The sequence below is a fragment of the Sapajus apella genome, unplaced genomic scaffold (genome assembly GCF_009761245.1).
Source record: "Sapajus apella isolate SASKATOON/1434 unplaced genomic scaffold, GSC_monkey_1.0 scaffold6, whole genome shotgun sequence".
Classification (NCBI taxonomy): Eukaryota; Metazoa; Chordata; class Mammalia; order Primates; family Cebidae; genus Sapajus; species Sapajus apella.
This window is the reverse complement of record NW_022436946.1, coordinates 57,767,271-57,781,002: the sequence shown is the minus strand read 5'-3', so window position 1 is coordinate 57,781,002 and position 13,732 is coordinate 57,767,271.

Here is a 13,732-nt window from a genome sequence, read left to right as displayed (position 1 = left end):
AATATTTTTAAGTGAATCATATTAAAAAAAGCCAGAAAGATTATCAATTATAGGCCATGTTTTAGGTGGTCTGACTTGAAATAAAGGTTCTATGAGATGACCAAAATTAATGATATGGAAGGTTTACATTTCCAGGGTGGGTCATGAATGAGGAGCCAGAGAGAGGGACTCAGAAGGAGAAATTGTAGAGGTAAGAAGAGTCAGGAGGGCTAAGATCTCTTGCTGGACGTTTCCCCAGAGAGGTCTCAGTGGTGACTCAAAAATCAATCAGATCTTCTCTATCAAAGGTGCTGTTCCTCTTCTAGTCCCTGTTGTAGTTAATGCTAACCAAATCTACCAGGTGCCCAACAAAAACTTTAAAGTAAAAGCAGAGGGACCTTGAGGGGCCTGTGCCCTCACCACTGGCAGAGATCTCCCATGCCTCTCTGTAAGACCCGAGGGTCAGAGAGACAACGCTGGTTTCCAGAATGCCAGTGCGCAGTCTCTTCAGTTTGTAGGTATTGCTTTGAACACAAACTATTTTGAATGAAAATGCAACTGGTATTTATAAAAAGTATCTACAGGATGATAATAGCCACTTTCTTTTCCTTGAACTAGACCTCATCTTGGGTAATTTATGAATTGTGATTATGAAGAGGCAATAAATAATATAGATTTTTACCAAATTTTACTCACTTTTTCCACCTTTGCTTTATCATCTTCAGTTAGCAATCAAATTTTATGAGTTGAGAAACAGCAGTATCTTTGACAATCCCTAATTTTTGACCGAGTTTGACCTTGTGTACCAAACAACCTACTGAGGATAAGAGTAGCAGTAGATTCTCCGTTGAGGCTCCCCACAGGCCTGTCAATAGCAGAGCTGTGGCTCCTGCAGTTTGGTCATGCTCACTCCTAATTCCATCAACAGTGCCATCAACGATTCTTTGTCATGATACTAAGACATTCAGTGATTTCCAAGAGTTTTAAAGCCTACCCATTTCAAAGATTAGGTGACCTGGTTTTTCTTTTCTGGGTCACGACTTAAAGTATTTTAGATACTTTAAGTGCTCAGAGATTGCTAAGTTATCTTTTGACATTATTTTGTTTATGATGAGATGAGGATGCTTTGGCATAAAGAACTCTGAAAAGGCTGACTGCATTAGAACATAGATTAGAATAGTCCCATAATAATATTATTATATTACATATAATACTGAGTCCCATAATACTCCCATCATATATAATAATAATGATATTACCTTATATATGTTTTCTTGTATCATGAATGCAGAAAGAAAAGCATGTCTCATGGGAGAGTTTTCTTTTTGGCTTTTTCCACAGAAAAAACAAAGAGCATTCTAAGAGCTTCAGTATCCAGTGAAATGCATTATCTTTTGTGAACAAAGAGAGAAATTTGCCTTTAACTTAAATAATATTCCAGCATGAAAAAAGAGGGCTGTAATAGTGGCTTTCAGAAACCTTATCTTTCCTAAGCTTATGAAATGATAATGGCATCCACCCAACCTGTTTGATAACCTATTTTCTTACAAAAGAGCCCATGAGCATCTCCCTAGGTAAGCCACCAATTTCCAGTCCTACCCACCACCCTTGACTAAAATTAATTTCATTGCTTAGAACAAGAGCAATGAAAGAGGTAAAGAATGAAAATAAGAAAAATGTGAAATAGACAGTGACTTTTTATTTCCAAGTTATTGGGTTGGGTAATACATTTGGGAAGTTTGTGCATAACCTGATTCTTATCTAAAAATGGATTTTCTATATCTGCAGAACAAGTTTAAGGCCATCTTTCCCTAGTTCTACCCCCAGACACGCTAGCTATGCTATTGTACTAGGGCTGTGTGTGCTTCCTGGGGAACAGCCATTTGGTGTTCCTTTAAAGCCAACACGAACCATTAGAGAAAAATCAAACTGAATTCACCAGCTTAGAGACATCTGACATTCACAAAAGCTCTCTTCTTGGCTTTCATGTTGCTGGGAAGCCCTGGCTTTCAGTAGTCTATGGTATCCCATCTTACAGAGCTCACAAAAGCATGGTTTGGTGTGGGAATGACGCTGACAGGACGCCTGCATGTTGGCTGTCACTCCAGGCCCATCTTCACTCAAAGGCCATCTATTCTCCACTGCCCGTCTGCAATTAGCGCTTGTCGGCTCTGTGGAATTTATCTCTCCAGATTTTCTAGCTGTAATTATAGTTTCTCATTTACAATGGAACATTACACTCTTTTTGGAGCTACTTCATATACTTGGCAGCCGACTAAGGTGATCATATGTCCTGTTTCTCTTTCTTTCTTTCTTTTAAAACCGGGACAGGTCTTTGTTTTTGCTGAAGTTTGCTGTTTCTCCTTGTTACTGATGTGCAGCCTCCTTTGTGCTGACAGCCAAGAAAATTCTGGACCGCTGCCCTGTTTGCCTCCAGAGACTGATGCAAAGTCTTCAAAGTAAAGTCAGTGGGTTTTCTTCAAAATAGAGTTTACTAGAAACAAGACATCTTCATGCTTATGAGAACCTTGCTCTCCACTGCAAAACTTTCAAAGACTGACAGGCTGGACTTGGTCTCTCTAAGGTTTGCAAACATACTTGAAACCACTTAAAAAAAAAAAAAGGTTTCAGCAAGGGCAACAATGAAGTTAAGACTCAGTTTTATTTTGGTTTAGTTTTTCATTTGGCACGACACAACATGTTTCAAAATATTTTCAGTCAAATGGTCTTCAGGCAAACCATGAAGATGACTTTTTGTCAGTTCTCAGTAAAGGTGTGATCATGAAATAATTGTTTAAGCAAAACTCCCTCAAGCCTATGTATTTTGCTGCTGTCTTATCTAGCTCCATGTGAAAGGCTTTGGTTGCATGAATTATTATGGCTCCTTCTCTTCTACTCAGTGCTCACAAGGTGTGTTGTGTTCCTGAAGCCTGCACACAGGATTGCTGCTGTATTTACCTAAGAATTGATCTACCTAATCACTGAGACAGAAACAAACATATCATCCACTCCTCTCCTCCAGACCATTTGAATACATTATCCATTTATTTGGTATTTGGCTTAGGTTTAAATGAGTCATTTAATAACCCCTGTTCACAGCAAGTTAAGTTGCAACCAGCTGGCATCCACAACTCACAGGATTGTTAACCGTTCCAGCCAGGATCAGAAACTGCACTCCAGCCTTCCTGAAGGGCATTATGCAGCTTTGCTCCAGCTATCGTGGCAGGAGTTTCAAGCAGATCTGTGCTTTAGGTAATAAAATGGCCATGAGAACTATAAGCGTTTTGGATAATAGATGTCAGTGTCTATTCTAAGGTCTAGAAGGGCCATTGATAAAGCTGTTTGAAGCTGATTATTATAGACTGAGAGGCTCCATTCCACTCCTGAGGCCTTTGGGCGCTCCACAAGAAGCACGACTGCCTTAATCCACATAAAGTTCATTTTGTATGAAAGGTCAGTGGCACTCAAGAATGCAGGAGAGATGACAGACTGGTCAGAAGAAAGACTAAATGCTTCCACATAAACTGCATTCTTTGTATTTTTAAGAACATCAGCAGTCTACTCTTTTTTTCCAATGGCACCACTTTCTAAAGTATCTAATTAATTATTTATTATGCTTATTGTTTATGGTTTGTCTACCACTTCACTGCCGTATCCCTCATCTGGAATTCCCAGTCCCAATTCTCTGCCCTCATTAGCCTACCTGGCACATGGGAGACACTCAGAAAAAAAAAAAATGAATGTCTATATGGAGTGTATTCTTATTTTTAAAAACTGAAAAAATGAATAAATACCTAAAAATATAAAGAAATGTATAATAAAAACTATTAATTTCTCCTAACTTACTAAACAATTTCATTAACATTTTGAAAAGGCACATACACTATGGATCTATGCATAAATGTGTATAGATCAAAATTAGTATTTACCAAAACCCTCCCTCATTTATTTTGAGAATCCCCAGAGGGATGCATGTCCCCATCTCTCAGTTTCAGTCAATCTGCATCAGTGGTTCTTAGCTGGGGTTGTTTGGCCCACCTTCCAATCCTCACCTACCCCAGGACACTTGGAAATTTCTGGAGACATTTTTGGCCACCACTACTGGGGTAGGCGTGCTGCTGGCATCTAGTGGGTAGAGGTCAGGGATGTTGTTAAATTTCTGACATTGCACAGGACACTCTCCATCACTTCCACCATCAAAGAGTTATGCAACTCAAAATGTCAATGCTGCTGAGGTCAAGAAGCCAATCTGTGTTCTTCCTTTCTTGTTTCGGCTCCCTCTGGTCATGTTCCCAAGTCTGTGCAGCCTTGCCACAAAGTCTCCTTCTGCCGCCTTTCTACTTATTACAGCGAGACCAATGCCCTTGCTAAGGGTGCCATTCTCCACATCCTCTCAGCATTTGCACTCCACAGATGGCTGGTGCCAAGTGGGCATTCATGCAAAGACATTAAGAAGTGCCCCGTCACCACCTCTGTGCTCTGCATGTGGCCTCCACGACCCATAGGCAGTTGTGCTTGTGCCCAGAGACTCAAAGAGGTTGACTTCTGATGCATCATTCACCACTCAAGACCACTAAGTTTGTCATGAAAAATAGTTTTCATTCTCATTTCTCTAAATGTAAGAGCTCAGATTGAATTCAAGGAGCCAGTTCAGAGACCATTAACTTGAATGACATTTTTTTCCTAATAAGGCCCTTCTTAACCTGAAACTACAGGTCTCTCTCCAGCTCCCCTTTATAAGAATGCAAGTTGGAAGATTCCAGGATAGAAGAGCAAAGAGGGATAGAGTGCTGTCTGCAAAACGGTGTTTCCCCCTGGCCTTTCAAAAATGCCCTATGTGTTTACTTTTGCTTTTGTGAATGGGAATCCATTTTTCTCGTTAATGTTTCTTTCTTTTTTTTTTTTTTTTCAGATATAAAGGAAAGCTGGAAGATGGCTGAATAGGAACAACTCTGGAGTGCAGTTCCCAGAGACAATGCAGAGGGTGAGTGATCACCGCATTTCCAAACAAGCTTTCACTGCTCACAGAACAGAGATTCCCAGGCAGAAAAGTGCCATGAATATCCAGCATGGCTGTTTCAGCTGGCACAATGAGTCTCCACACAAAATCTTACACAAATCTAGACCTAGGATGGTCCAGCTCTGTGGGGGGAAGGGCGTCTGCCATTACTGAGGCAGTCCATTATACAGAGGCATACTGCCATTACTGAGGCAGTTCTAACCACAAGGAAGTTCACACAGCACCTGAGCAGAGCCCATGGTGGCTCAGCATCACCTCTGCTGGCAGACTGTGACTAGGATATCTCCTTCCTGGACAAGGCATCTCTGAAAAAAGTAAGCAGCATGACAGGAACTTATAAATAAAGCCCCACCTTCCAAGGACAGAGCACTTTGGAAAAAAAGGTGGTTTTGAGTTCCGCTGCAGCAGACTTAAATATACAGCTCTGAATGGAACAACAGAGTTCGCAGCTCAGCACTTGAGCTCCTACAAGGGACAGACTGTCTCCTCGAGCAGTTTTCTGACCCCCATATATCCAAAGAGACACCTCATAATGGAGAGCTCAGGCTGACATCTGGCAGGTATCCTTCTGGGACAAAGATATCAGAAGAAGAAACTGGCAGCAACCCTTACTGTTCTGCAGCCATTGCAGGTGATCCCCAGGCAAGCAAGATCTGGAGGGGACCTCCAGTAGTCCTACAGCAGAGGGTCCTGACTGTTAGAAGAAAAACTAAAAAACAGAAAGAGATAACTTAATCATCAACAAAAAGGACATTGACTCAGAGATCCCATCTGAAAGTCACCGACTACAAAGACCACAGATAGAAAAATCCACAAAGATGAGAAGAAACCAGTGCAAAAAGGGTAAAAACACCCAAAACAAGAATGCCTCTCCTCCTCCAAGGAATAACAACTCCCTGCCAGCACGGGAACAAGGCTGGATGGAGAATGAGCCTGATGAATTGACAGAAACAGGCTTCACAAAGTGGGTAATAACAAACTTCTCTGAGCTGAAAGAACATGTTCTAACCCAATGCAAAGAAACTAAGAACCTTGTAAAAAGATTTGATGAAATGCTAATGAGAATAAACAGCTTAGAGAAGAATATAAATGAATTGATGGAGCTGAAAAGCACAACATGAGAGCTTCATGAAGCATACACAAGTTTCAATAGCCAAATTGACCAAGCAGCAGAAAGGATATCAGAGATTGAAGATTAACTCAATGAAATAAAATGAGAAGGCAAGATTAGAGAAGAAAGAGTAAAAAGAAATGAACAAAGCCTCCAAGAAATATGGGATTATGTGAAAAGACCTACTCTACATTTGTTAGGTGTACCTGAATGTGATGGAAAGAATGAATCCAAGATGGAAAACACTCTTCAGGATATTATCCAGGAGAACTTCCCCAACCTAGCAAGGCAGGCCAATATTCAAGTCTGGGAAATACAGAGAGCACCACAAAGATATTCCTCAAGAAGAGCAACCCCAAAGCACATAATCGTCAGATTCACCAGGGTTGAAATGAAGGGGAAAATGCTAAGGACAGCCAGAGACAAAGGTCACGTTACCCACAAGGGAAAGCCCATCAGCCTCACAGCAGATTTCTCAGTAGAAACCCTACAAGCCAGAAGAGAGTGGGGGCCAATATTCAACATCCTTAAAGAAAAGAATTTTTAACCTAAAATTTCACATCCAGACAAACTAAGCTTCATAAGCGAAAGAGAAATAAAATCCTTTACAAAAAAGCAATTGCTCAGAGATTACATCACCACCAGGCCTGCCTTACAAGATCTCCTGGAAGAAGCACCAAACAAGAAAAGAAACAACCAGTACTAGTCACTCCAAAAACGTACCAGATGGTAAAGACCATTGACACAATGAAGAAAATGTGTCAACTAATGGGCAAAACAGCCAGCTAGCATCAAAACAGCAGGATCAAATTCACACATAACAATATTAAACTTAAATGTAAGTGGGCTAAATGCCCCAATCAAAAGACACAGACTGGCAAATTGGATAAAAAGTCAAAACCCATTGGTGTGCTATATCCAGGAAACCCATCTCATGTGCAAGTATACATATACTCAAAATAAAGGGATGGAAGAAGATTTACCAAGCAAATGGAGAACAAAAAAAAAGCAGGAGTTGCAATCCTATTCTCTGATAAAATAGACTTTAAACCAACAAGACAAAGAAGGGCATTACATAATGGTAAAAGGATCAATGCAACAAGAAGAGCTAACAACCCTAAATATATACGTACCCAATACAGGAGCACCCAGATACATAAAGCAAGTTTGTAACAACTTACAAAGAGACTTAGACTCCTACACAATAATAGTGGAAGACTTTAAGACTCCACTGTCAATATTAGACAGATCAACAGACAGAAAATTAACAAGGATATCTAGGACTTGAACTCAGATCTGGACCGAGCAAACCTAATAGACATTTACAGAACTCTCCACCCCAAATCCACAGAATATACGTTCTTCTCAGCACCACATCACACCTACTCTAAAATTGACCACATAATTGGAAGTAAATCACTCCTCAGCAAATGCAAAAGAACAGAAATCATAACAAACAGTCTCTCAGACCACAGTGCAATCAAATTCAAGCTCAGGATTCAGAAACTAACCCAGAACCACACAACTTCATGGAAACTGAACAATTGGCACTTCAATGTTGACTGGATAAACAATGAAATGAAGGCAGGAATAAAGGTGTTCTTTGAAACCAATGAGAATGAAGACACAATGTACCAGAATTTCTGGGACATATTTAAAGCAGCCGAGAGGGAAATTTATAGCAATAAATGCCCACATGAGAAGCAAGGAAAGATGTAAAATTGACACCCTATCATCAAAATTGAAAGAACTAGAGGAGCAAGATAAAAAAAAAAAAACTCAAAAGCTAGCAGAAGACAAGAAATAACTAAGATCAGAGCAGAACTGAGGGGATAGAGACACAAAAAAAACTTCAAAAAATTAATAAATCCAGGAGCTGGTTTTTTGGAGAGATCAAGAAAATTGACAGACCACTAGTCAGATTAATAAAAAAAAGAGAAGAGTCAAATAGATGCAATAAAAAACAATAAAGGGGATATCACCACAGATTCCACAGAAATTCAAACTACCATCAGAGATTACTACAAACAATGTTGTGCACATAAACCAGTAAACCTGGAAGAAAATGGATAAATTCCTGGACACTTGCACCCTCCCAAGCCTAAACTGGGAAGAATTCGAAACCCTGAATAGACCAATAACAAGGGCTGAAGTTGAGGCAGCAATTAATAGCCTACCAACCATGAAAAGCCCAAGTTCAGATGAGTTCACAGATGAATTCTACCAGACATACAAAGAGGAGCTGATACCATTCCTTCTGAAACTATTCCAAACAATTCAAAAAGAGGGAATCCTTCCCACATCATTTTATGAGACCAACATCATCCTGATAACAAAACCTGGCAGAGACTCAACAAGAAAAGAAAACTTCAGGCCAGTATCCCTGATGAACAAAGATGCCAACCTCTTCAATAAAACACTGGCAAACTGATTTCAACAGTACAGTGGAAAACTTATCCATGATGACCAAGTGTGCTTCATCCCAGGGATGCAAGGCTGGTTCAGCATATGCAAGTCTATAAACGTGATTCACCACATAAACAGAACCAAAGACCAAAACCACATGATTATTTCAATAGATGCAGAGAAGGCCTTTGACAAAATTCAGCAGCCCTTTATGCTAAAAACTCTCAATAAGCTAGGCTAATATCCAAAATTTACAAAGAACTAAAACAGATTTACAAGAAAACAAACAAACAAACCCATTCAAAAGTGGGTGAAGGATATGAACACTTTTCAAAACAAACCCATTCAAAAGTGGGCAAAGGATATGAACAGACACTTTTCAAAAGAAGACATTCATGAGGCCAACAAAGATATGAAAAAATGCTAATTATCATTGGTCATTAGAGAAATGCAAATCAAAACCACTTTGAGATACCATCTCACGCCAGTTAGAATGGTGATCATTAAAAAATCTGGAGACAGCAGATGCTGGAGAGGATGTAGAGAAATAGGAACACTTTTACACATTGATAGGAGTGTAAATTAGTTCAACCATTGTGGAAGACAGTGTGGCAATTCCTCAAGGACCTAGAAATAGAAATTCCATTTGACCCATGAATCCTATTACTGGCTATATATCCAAAGGATTCTAAATTGTTCTATTATAAAGATAAAAGCACACGTATGTTCATTGTGGCACTGTTTACAATAGCAAAGACCTGGAACCAACCAAAATGTCCATTGATGATAAACTGGACAAGGAAAATATGGCACATATACATCATGAAATATTATGCAGCCACAAAAAACAATGAGTTGGTGTCCTTTACAAGAACATGAATGAATCTGGAAACCATCATTCTCAGCAAACTGACACAAGAACAGAAAACGAAACACCACATGTCTTCACTCATAGGCAGATTTTGAACAGTGAGAACACATGGACACAGGGAGAGGAGCATCGCACACTGGGGTCTGTTGGTGGGGACTAGGGGAAGAACAGCATGGGGTAGGGAGTTGGGGAGGGATAACATGGGGAGAAATGCCAGTTATAGGTGACGGGGATGGAGACAGCAAACCACATTGCCATGTATGTACCTATGCAACCATCTTGCATGTTCTGCACATGTACCTCAGAACCTAAAGTGGAATAAAATACACACACACACACACACACACACACACACACACACACAAACAAATAAAGCTGTTAATTTTTATTTACTCAAATCTTCTTTTGTATCTCACAATAGCCTGATAAAATTTAATTTACTTACCTTTCTCCAGTTCTTAAACAAACGTATTCCTGAGAGTTTTGTGCCTTAGGTTGCTATTGTGAATGACATTTTTAAAATTATATATTTAAATATTTTATGATTGTAATATCTATGTCTCTCTCTATAAATCTAATTAGCTATATAACTTTTAGGCAATCACTTTTAAAATTATTTTATTAATGATAAAACTTCTTCTATTAATTATTTTAGACTTTCTAGGTGAATGCTTATATTACATGAAAGTAGGGACAATATGCTTTCTCGTTTTCAGTACTGTGTTAGCCTATGAAATACCATTGTACAGAAATAGAATTTAAACGTGCTTTATCTAGGCAGATGTCTCAATATGGGTGGGTGGCTTGGAGCCTTTTTGAAAATTTGAACAAAGTGCTCCTTCTTCAGCGCCTATGTAGCCCCACCCCTCACGGTACTCAGTGTGTTGAGCAGAACAAAAAATTGGCTCTCTTTTAGCCCTCAATTACCTCTGGCCTGGATCCCTAGACCAGAAACAACCCACTGAGTTGTAGGAAGTGGTCCCCCCAGACCACATAATTTGCTTCTTTTTTTTTGGTTCCATTTTATGTTTTATTTATTTGGTCAAAATTTACAGAACAAGGTCAAATAGTAATGGTGATAACAGCAGTTTTTTCTTAGATATTACTAAGAATGCATCTAGGATTTCACTATTAACTATGCAGACTTGAGGTGAATACTTGTGGATTTGAGATATTCAATAGTAACATGAGTTGGTTTCACCCGCATAAACAAATTAATGGTTTTCCTATTTTGCAATGGTGACTAATTAGAAAATGGAAAGTAGATCCCATTAATTAGAAATAAACTTAGGAAGAAATGTGCATTATATATATGAAGATCACAAAACTTTGGTGTGAACTTTAATAAAAGCTTTAATTAGTGAAGCAACATACTAATTTCTAGTTGAAAGGACTCAAACTTGCAAAGATAATCAATTCTCCATAAATTAATATATAAAATCAATGCCTTACAAATACAAATCCCAGGAGGACTTTTATGTAAACTGATAAGCTGATTCTGAAGTTCATCTGGCAGACTAAGTGATTGAGTCTAATTCATAGTTAATACACTTCAAAAGGGGTTATTGCCCTAAGAAGATTCAACCTGTATAAACTATAGTAATTTTGAAAGTGGAGCACTCATACAGGAAAGACAAATGCATCAGTCTTATTGAAAAGAGAGTCTAGAAATATATATGTGTGTGGGCGTTTGTATAAGTGTTAGCTTTCCAAATCAATAGGAAAATAGAGACTACTGAATAAATGAACAGTATTAAAATAATTATCAATATAAAATATATAATTATCAATATAAAATAAAATTGATATTTTAATCTCATATCACACACATAAAATACCAAATGGATTTAAGGCCTAAGAGTAACAAACTAAATTATCAAAGAATTAAAATAAAACATGAGAGATTTATGTTTACATGTTATTTAGGATATGCTGTTTTTATCAAGAAGGATATACAATCTAGAAGCAAGGTATGAAAAGCAGAGCTTTAACTATTAAGAAATGTTAAAATTGGTAGTAGGAAAATACCCTAAAACATGAAGACAGTGCAAATTAAAGACAGAAATTAAAACACAGAGCTTGCATAGTAGGCAAAGAGTTGACATTATACACACACACACACACACACACACACACACACACACACACGTATCTATATATACATATGTATGTATGTGTGTATTTATATATATATGAATCTCTCCCACAAAGTAATTAAATTTAAATCACATTGAAAAGGGCATTTTATGAGTAATCTCTTAATCATCAGAACAGATAAAGAATCGATGCACAGATAAGTCAAATAACTTGCTCAAGGTTTCATAGCTTCCAGGTAGTAAAGGCTGGATTTGAATCCAGGCAGTCTCTCTATAGCCGAAACAAACACCATGATTTCCTGCCTCCTCAAACTGAGACTAACCAATATTGGGGAATTTAGGAGATAACAAACTTCTCATATACTGCATGTGAGAATAGAAATTGACACAAACTTCTTGAAATACAATTTGATTATTATTTTAAACATTTATTACATAAATTATGTTTAACCTTTACATCAACAATTCCCTTGTATTCACCAGTTTGTTAAACATGGAGTTATTTAATTACACACCAAAAACATTACAAATAATGCTATGACATAGAAACATACAAGGATGTTTGTTAAATTTAATTTAGCAAAGACTAATTATACAAATTGACTTTCCTGGTAATGTCCCCTCAAACTTTTAAGTAATAGCTAATTTTATTACCACATGAATTTTACAGAACATGTAAAAACAATGAAAATCTCCATAAAGCCAGCATAACTCCTCAGTAACCAAACCTAACAAAAATGTTACAGAAAAAAATATACCCATCTTTAATACGAACATAGAGTTAAATATGGAGTTACTTAATTATACACCAAATATGTTACAATTCTTACCATGGCATACAAACACATATACATCCTTGTATGTTTCTATGCCATGGCATGATTTGTAATGTATTTGGTATGTAACTTGATATTATGGCTTCTCTCTCTGTTTGAAACTGTGTGTATATAAATGTTTTTTTATACAAATGAATCATATTATAGACATATGTGTATATACTACACATTAGCACATTTATTTGTTTAAGGGTTCTGGAAGGATTCAGACCAGTTGTTAGTGCTCATCTTTTGGAAAGTGACAAATGGGAGAGGCAGGTATGGAATTTCCATTTATTTTATTATTATTTTTTTTTTGAGGCAGTCTTGCTCAGTCACCCAGGCTGGAGTATAGCGGTGTGATGATGGCTCACTGTAGCCTCAACATCCCAGGCTCAAGTGATCCTCTCTCTTCAGCCTCCCCAGTAGCTGGAACTACAGTAGTATGTCACCATACCCAGCTAATTTTTTGTGTATTTTTTCTATAGACAGGGGTTCTCACTACATTGTCCAGGCTGGTCTTAAACTCCTGGGTTCAAGGGATCAGCTGGTCTTGGCATCCCAGACCATTATAGGAGCCTTCACTTTTTAATATATAGATATCTGCATTGTTAAATTTTTATGATGAGCCTGTGGTTAATCAAAAATAATCAAGAGATACTTTTCTAGTCAGAGTTTTTAAAGAGGCTGTTTTTTATTGATTAGAATGAATTTTGCATGTTTTCCTTTGTTTTTTCCTTATCTATTGAGATTACATAATTTTTCTTATTTGGCTGATTGATTGAAAATGTTATATTAATAGATGATTAATATGAATAGAGATTAAATGATCCTCACTTAAAGTCTTGTTTTTTTTTGTCTTTTCCAGGGCTCAATGTTTCAGCAATATATGATTAAATGTTATGGTTGGTATCTATTTAAAAATTTCAGATCTATTTGCATATACAGTATAGATCTATATCTTTTTTGTAATATTTCTGTTAGATTTTGGTTGCTGAGTAGTTACGCTGGCTTTATAAAATGCACTTGGTAGATTTTCATTCTTTTTATACGCTTTGCAAAAGTTATGTGGAGATGAAATTAGCTATTATTTAAAAGTTTGAAGGATATTACCAGTAAAGTCAATTTGTATAATTAGTCTTGGTTAAATTAAGTTTTTTTGTTTCTTCAAAGTTTCTCCTACTTTTTGAATTATTGGTCACATCTATTTTTCTAGAAATTTAAATTTAATCCAACTTTTAACCTTTTGTTGCATATAGTGTACTCTTATGATTTATAATTCTCTCTATAGAGTGTAGTCCTTCAGTAATTTCATTTTTGTTTATTTGTATTTTTCTTTTATTGATTAGATTGTCTAGAGATTTGCTCATTTTCTTTTTTCTCCCTAAGAACCAGCTCTAATTTTTGTTTGTAGAAAGTGATTTATTTATTTAT